A 7,925-nucleotide genomic window follows, 5' to 3' on the forward strand; every position below is an offset into this window, starting at 1 on the left:
AGGAAAATTAAAGTGGATAAATCCCTGGGACCTGACAGGGTGTTCCCTCGGACCTTGAGGGAGACTAGTGTTGAAATTGCAGGGGCCTTGGCAGAAATATTTTAAATGTCGCTGTCTGCAGGTGAGGTGCCGGAGGATTGGAGAGTGGCTCAAGTTGTTCCGTTGTTTAAAAAAGGATCAAAAAGTAATCTGGGAAATTATAGGCCGGTAAATTTAACATCAGTAGTAGGTAAGTTATTGGAGGGAGTACTAAGAGACAGAATCTACAAGCATTTGGATAGACAGGGACTTATTAGGGAGAGTCAACATGGCTTTGTGCGTGGTAGGTCATGTTTGACCAATCTGTTGGAGTTTTTCGAGGAGGTTACCAGGAAAGTGGATGAAGGGAAGACAGTGGATATTGTCTACATGGACTTCAGTAAGGCCTTTGACAAGGTCCCGCATGGGAGGTTAGTTAGGAAAATTCAGTCGCTAGGTATACATGGAGAGGTGGTAAATTGGATTAGACATTGGCTCAATGGAAGAAGCCAAAGAGTGGTAGTAGAGGATTGCTTCTCTGAGTGGAGGCCTGTGACTAGTGGTGTGCCACAGGGATCAGTGCTGGGTCCATTGTTATTTGTCATCTATATCAATGATCTGGATGATAATGTGGTAAATTGGATCAGCAAATTTGCTGATGATACAAAGATTGGAGGTGTAGTAGACAGTGAGGAAGATTTTCAGAGCCTGCAGAGGGACTTAGACCAGCTGGAAAAAATGGGCTGAAAAATGGCAGATGGAGTTTCATACAGACAAGTGTGAGGTATTGCACGTTGGAAGGACAAACCTAGGTAGAACATACAGGGTTAATGGTAAGGCACTGAGGAGTTCAGTAGAACAGAGGGATCTGGGAATACAGATACAAAATTCCCTAAAAGTGGCGTCACAGATATATAAGGTCGTAAAGAGAGCCTTTGGTACATTGGCCTTTATTCTTTCTTTTTAAATCTTTTTATTGAATTAGTACACAAAAGGTAAACCATATAGGCACTGATACACTGTTGCAATATAACTTTACAAGAAATATTAATACACAAAAAGAAGTTAGTACAAACAGTGCAGTTTAGATATAAAATAACAAGGTAATATAATAGTATTACTAATTTTCATACATGTCAATAAGGAAAAGAAAAAAAACCCCAAAAAAACCCCCAAAAAAACCCTACAGTGCAACTAATCTAAAAAGCAAAGCAAAGCAATGGGCTAACTAGGTATCAAGTAGAGTTAAACAACTTAAAACAATCACGTCCTCAAACCCAACCTCCATTAAAAACAGTTAAAAAGCAAGAAGGGAATATAAATATGGACAGAGAAAGAAAAAAAGTTACATTAAATGAAAATGTTGAATAAAAGATCTCCAAGTCTTTTCAAATTTAACTGAAGAATCATAAAGATTACTTCTAACTTTTTCCAAATTTAAACATAGTATTGTCTGGGAAAACCAAAAGAACGTAGTTGGAGTATTAATCTCCTTCCAATGTTGTAAAATACATCTTTTCGCCATTAAAGTAAGAAATGCAATCAATCTACGGGCTGAAGGGGAAAGATTACTGGAAATTTTAGGTAATCCAAAGATAGCAGTAATAGGATGGGGAGAAATATCTATATTCAATACCTTTGAAATAATATTAAAAATGTCTTTCCAAAAAGTTTCCAAAGTAGGACAGGCCCAAAACATATGAGTTAAGGAAGTTATTTCCCCATGACATCTGTCACAAAGAGGGTTAATATGAGAATAAAAATGAGCCAATTTATCTTTAGACATATGTGCTCTATGGACAACTTTAAATTGAATTAGAGAGTGTTTAGAACAGATAGAGGAAGTATTGACTAGTTGTAAAATATGCACCCAGTCATCCACCGAAATAATAAAGCCCAATTCCTTTTCCCAATCTGACCTAATCTTATCGAATGGAGCTTTCCTAAGTTTCATGATAATATTATAAATAATAGCCGTTACACCTTTCTGAGATGGATTAAGGTTAATTATAGTATCTAAAATATATGTAGGAGGTAGCATCAGAAAGGAAGAGAGTATAGTACTTAGGAAATTTCTAACTTGGAGATATCTAAAAAAAATGTATTCTTGGTAAGTTATATTTGTTAGATAATTGTTCAAAAGACATAAGGGAACCATCTAAAAATAAATCCAAAAACTGTGAAATACCATTAGCCTTCCAAATTTGAAAGGCACGGTCCGTAGAAGAGGGAGGAAAGAATATGTTGCCTAAAATAGGAATCGCAAGCCCAAATTGATTAAGATCGAAAAATTTTCGGAATTGAAACCAAATACATAAGGTATATTTAACTATCGGGTTACAAACCTGTTTGTAGCGTTTCAAATCAAAAGGAAGAGAAGAACCTAAAATGAAGCCAAGTGCATAACCTTGAGCAGATTGTAATTCCAATACTACCCATTTAGGAATGGATAGTGTATCTTGATCAAGTAACCAAAATTTCATGTGTCGAATATTAATTGCCCAATAATAGAATCTAAAGTTAGGTAATGCCAAGCCTCCATCTCTCTTAGCTTTCTGTAGATGTATTTTACCCAATCTCGGGTTTTTATTTTGCCAAATAAATGAAGAAATTTATTAATCAAAGTATTGAGTATAAGAGCTGGAATGTTATGATGAGGTTGTATAAGGCATTGGTGAGGCCAAATCTGGAGTATTGTGTTCAGTTTTGGTCACCAAATTACAGGAAGGATATAAATAAGGTTGAAAGAGTGCAGAGAAGGTTTACAAGGATGTTGCCGGGACTTGAGAAACTCAGTTACAGAGTAAGGTTGAATAGGTTAGGACTTTATTCCCTGGAGTGTAGAAGAATGAGGGGAGATTTGATAGAGGTATATAAACTTATGATGGGTATAGATAGAGTGAATGCAAGCAGGCTTTTTCCACTGAGCCAAGGGGAGAAAAAAACCAGAGGACATGGGTTAAAGGTGAGGGGGGGTAAGTTTAAAGGGAACATTAGTGGGGGCTTCTTCACACAGAGAGTGGTGGGAGTATGGAATGAGCTGCCAGACGAGGTGGTAAATGCGGGTTCTTTTTTAACATTTAAGAATAAATTGGACAGATACATGAATGGGAGGTGTATGGAGGGATATGGTCTGTGTGCAGGTCAGTGGGACTAGGCAAAAAATGGTTCAGCACAGCCAAGAAGGGCCAAAAGGCCTGTTTCTGTGCTGTAGTTTTTCTATGGTTTCTATCCTGATAGCCTGTTAGTTTCACGACTATCAGGGAACTATCTACTTCTAGATCTCTCTGTTATGCAATACTCTCCATGGTCCTGTCATTTATTATGTCAGTGTGGCTTGGTTTAACTTCCCAAAATGCATCATTTTGCTCTTGTCTGAGTTAAATTCACCTGCCAATTCCTTTACTCACCTTCCCAGTTGACCACCACTACCTCTCCTTTCCTAATGTCATTATATTTCAGGACATTACTGTTTTCATCCTTGAATTCCAATCCTTAATGACGATAAATACTGACCGGAAGCGTTCATTTAAGGCCTTTCACATCTCCTGAGGTTCCACACATTGACAGCCATACTGATCTTTAAGGGGGACCTATTCTCTCCCTGGTTACCTTTATGTTCTTACAGAATTTCTTTGATACACTGTTGGTCATAAGGTTCCAATCACAAAATCAACCTTCCATCATCAGTCTTTGCCTCCTATTAATATGCCAATTTTAGTCCAATTGCCTGTTTGCATGAGTCTCATGGCCTCTGACCTTTTGTAGAAGTCTCCTACGTCAATTTTATAGAAGTCAAAATAGGCTACATCATTCACACTTCCCTTGTCAATATATTTTCTTCATGAAATCTATGCTCTTTCACTTCACCAAACAATTGTAGCAATTGTGCCCAGATATTCTGTGGTCCAATTATTTATACATATAAAAGCCTTGGTCGCTTGGGCTCATTTTCTATCCATGCAGCTTTAAAACTTTTTATTCCACTACCTTCAGTGTAAGTGATAAGTACTTGATTTGGTGCTACATCAAGAGTCAGCTGACAGAGAGAACTCTCTCTCTGTTACATGACCAGAAAACTATCAATTTTAGATAGGTATGACTTGCATTTAGTAAATCCAAGCTGGTTTTCTCTATTCAATCTACAATCCGAAAATTCTGCCCCTGATTAGAATTTCTAAAAATTTCCCCACTATTGTGGTTAAACTGCCTGGTCTGTTGTTCCTGAGATCTCCACACCTTTTGTTTGAAGAAGAGTGTAGCACATACAGTTTTCCAGGTCCTAAGCACCACCTAGAACCAATGAAGGACGAGGGTCAGGCCCTCTGAAACTTCCTTACTTCCCTCAGCATCCCAAGCGGACTTGGTGATTTCTGTTCAAATACTTATCTATTCCAGAATCTCAGTTGCATATTCCTTTGAAACACATACAAAATGCTGGAGGAACTCAGTAGGTCTCGACCAAAAACGTTGACTGCATATTCCTTTCCAGAGATGCTGCCTGAACTGCTGAGTTCCTCCAGCTTTGTGTATGTGTTACTCCGGATTTCCAGCATCTGCAGAATCTCTTGTGCATATTCCTTTGCTGAAGAGCTGGTTGCATTGTCTTCCTTAGTGAAGTCAGATGTAAATAATGCATATGGATTTTTTTTTTACTTCATCATTAAACTTCCTGTAATCAGTGTGATTTTACTGGTGTTAACAATCTGCCATTTACCACAAATTGTTTTTTCTGCATTTTTTAATTTCTAACTTCTTTTTTCCATATTGGAATATACCTAGACTGTAGCTGAAATATTTGCATTTTAAAGACCACCACAGTTCAATTACAGTTTATACCAAATCTAGACATGTTCTCATCATTTTGAAATTGGCTGAATTAACTGCTTTTATTTGGGTATTTTCTATATCCTGTTCTTGAAGATTTTATGATTGGCATTTCCTAGACATACCCCACTGATTCTTGTTCAACTTGGTCTGGCTGTTTTTTTCAAATCCAAGCCCAGCAGTATTGTTTTCTTCATTCGGCCAGAAGCATACTGATCCAAATCTTTGCAAAGGCCACCAATGAAGGAAGACTGCCAAGATCCTGGCACAGGACCAAACTTGGCAGAGATCCAAACCAGGTATCCAGGCCACCAACCTGATGTTTGAATGGACATGTTGTATGTCAATTCACAATCACATACATATTCCTCAGATGTTCAGAGTAAAATTTTTATTAGTGTACATACATGTCACCACATACAACCCTGAGATTCTTTTTCTGCGGGCATACTTAGCAAATCTGTAGAAGAGTAACTGATAACTGTAAACAAACTGCAAGTGCAGATATAAATAAATAGCAATAAATAACGAGTATAAAATAACAATATAACAGGGTCCTTAAATTATGTAGTTATCCCCTTTTATTCAAGAGCCTGATGGATGAGGGGTGGTAACCGTTCTTGAATCTGGTAGTGTGAGTCCTGAGGCACCTGTACCTTCTACGTGATGACAGTAGCAAGAAAAGAGCATGGCCTGGGTGATGAGGATCTTTGATGAGGGATGGTGCTTTTCTATGGCAGTGTTTCATGTAGAAGTGCTCAATGGTTGGGAGGGTTTTACCTGTGATATACTGGGCCGAATCCACTACCTTTTGTAGGATTTACCTGTAATGTACTGGGCCAAGTCTTTTAGAATTAGCTGCATTAGATGTGTAGATTAACTGCATTTGTGTGTCTGTAGAATAAATTACTGTGGTGGAATGTAAGTGTTTGCTGTAAATATGATATATGTTAAGGCCTTATCATAATAAATTACGCAAATTTTACCTTGTACTGAAATATGTAAAATGAACTATAATACGCCATATTGTTACACAAGAATGGTGTTCTTCAAAGTTCAAAATTCAAAGGAAATTAAAATACAAAGTACATACAGTATATGTCCCTATAAATGACCTTGTGTTTCATTTTCTTGCAGGCACTTACAGGAAAACAAAGAAATACTTTAAAGACTCCTGAGAAGAAAACCCTTGAAAGCTTTTACCTTTGACCACGGAGCTCAAAATCTTATCTTAACAAAGGGTACCGAGCATTGTTTTAAACAGTAAACCATGATAATTATATTCTCCTTTCTATCTAAGGCAAGGAGAGAAGTTTACTGCGGAGCTCAAAGGTTTAAAATAAATGTTTAAAGTTAATTCAGTTGAAAGAGAGGACACACTGAAACCTTCCTGGAGATCCATGATGTAACTGCAGGAGGAGCAAAAGTCTTGTGGACTAGTAATTAAAGAAATACAATCATGGCTGTTGAAAAACCTTTGGCTGTGAAGCTATAAATACAACTCCTTTTGAGCAACTGGTACAAATAGGAAGTGTTTTGTACCATTTATATTTCATTTTTGTTTCTCACCCCATGCGCCAGCTATTTTGTCGTCAATGCACTTTTGTTTAAAGACAGTCAGCATGTTGTATCCCACTGAAGCTGGTTGGCTCCTGCCTCATATTGTAATCAACAGAGAGATGAAACACAATATATGTTCTGTACTTTCTGGCTGCCTGAACAAGGAGAAATAAACAATAAAGCATTCACTTCATTATCAATAATTTAAGGATAAATGTTCTATGTAATGGGTGAAGAAAGGGGACTTACTTTGTTACAATTTACCTCTCACACCTCACATCTAATTAAGCAAACTAATACATTTGATAGAAGACTTCTGATTTTTTTTACATTCACTCATTCTGGAGGAGGGAGAGTTGTTGCCAAAACTGGTATTGATCATCCATCCCTGCCTGCCTGTGAACTTAGGGTTGCTAGGCCATTTAAGAGAGCAGTTAAGAATCAATGCTGCAAGAGGACTACAATCTTTGATCATTGGGTTTGGAGGCTTGAGTGCATCAATGAGCTCTGTTGGCTGAAGTCAGCACATTATGCTTTGACTCTTGGTAGAGTCCATAAGACATAGGAGCAGAATTAGGCCATTCATCCCATCAAGTCTGCTCCATCGTTCCACCATGGCTGATCCCAAATCCCACTCAACCCCATACACTTGCCTTCTCGCCATATCCTTTGATGCCCTGACCAATCAGGAAACTATTAACTTCCCCCATAAGTATACACATAGACGGCCTCCACCGCAGTCTGTGGCAGAGCCTTCCACAGATTTACTACTCTCTGGCTAAAAAAAATTCCTTCTTACCTCTGTTCTAAAGGGTGGCCCCTCAATTTTGAGGTTGCGCCCTCTAGTTCTGGATACCCCCACCATAGGAAACATTCTCTCCACATCCACCCTATCTAGTCCTTTCAACATTTGATAGCTTTCAATGAGATCCCCTGCATTCTTCTAAATTCTAGTGAGTACAGGCCAAAAGCTGCCAAACACTCCCCATATGTTAACCCCATTCATTCCTGGGATCATCCTCGTGAACCTTCTCTGGACTCTCTCCAATAACAACACATCCCTTCTGAGGTATGGGGCCCAAAACTGTTGACAATACTCCAAGTGCGGCCTGACAAGTGTCTTATAAAGGCTCAGCATTATCTCCTTGCTTTTATATTCTATTCCCCTTGAAATAAATGCCAACATTTAATTTGCCTTATATACCACAAACTCAACCTGTAAATTAACCTTCTGGGAGTCTTGCAGGAGGACTAAATCCCTCTGCACCTCTGATGTTTGAAGCTTCTCCCCATTTAGATAATAGTCCATACTATTGTTCCTTTTACCAAAATGTATTATCATACATTTCCCAACACTGTATTCCATCTGCCACTTTTCTGCCCATTCTTCCAATTTGTCCAAGTCCTGCTGCAGTCACATTGCTTCCTCAGCACTACCTACCTCTCCATCTATCTCTGTATCATCCGCAGACCTTGCCACAGAACCATCAATTCCAGTATCCAAATCATTGACAAACTAT

At 38.3% G+C, this 7,925-nt stretch overlaps 1 long non-coding RNA gene across 2 annotated transcripts in view; it reads left to right on the plus strand.

Annotated features, from left to right (window-relative positions):
* The window catches only part of LOC140201211 (uncharacterized), a 57,066-nt gene extending 50,479 nt beyond the window's left edge, over positions 1–6,587 (plus strand). For both annotated transcript variants that reach the window (XR_011886792.1, XR_011886791.1), the window contains one exon: positions 5,983–6,587. This is a non-coding gene — a long non-coding RNA (uncharacterized lncRNA). The remainder of the gene's footprint in view (positions 1–5,982) is intronic.
* The last annotated feature ends 1,338 nt before the right edge of the window (positions 6,588–7,925 follow it).

This window comes from Mobula birostris, chromosome 8, assembly GCF_030028105.1.
Source record: "Mobula birostris isolate sMobBir1 chromosome 8, sMobBir1.hap1, whole genome shotgun sequence".
Classification (NCBI taxonomy): Eukaryota; Metazoa; Chordata; class Chondrichthyes; order Myliobatiformes; family Myliobatidae; genus Mobula; species Mobula birostris.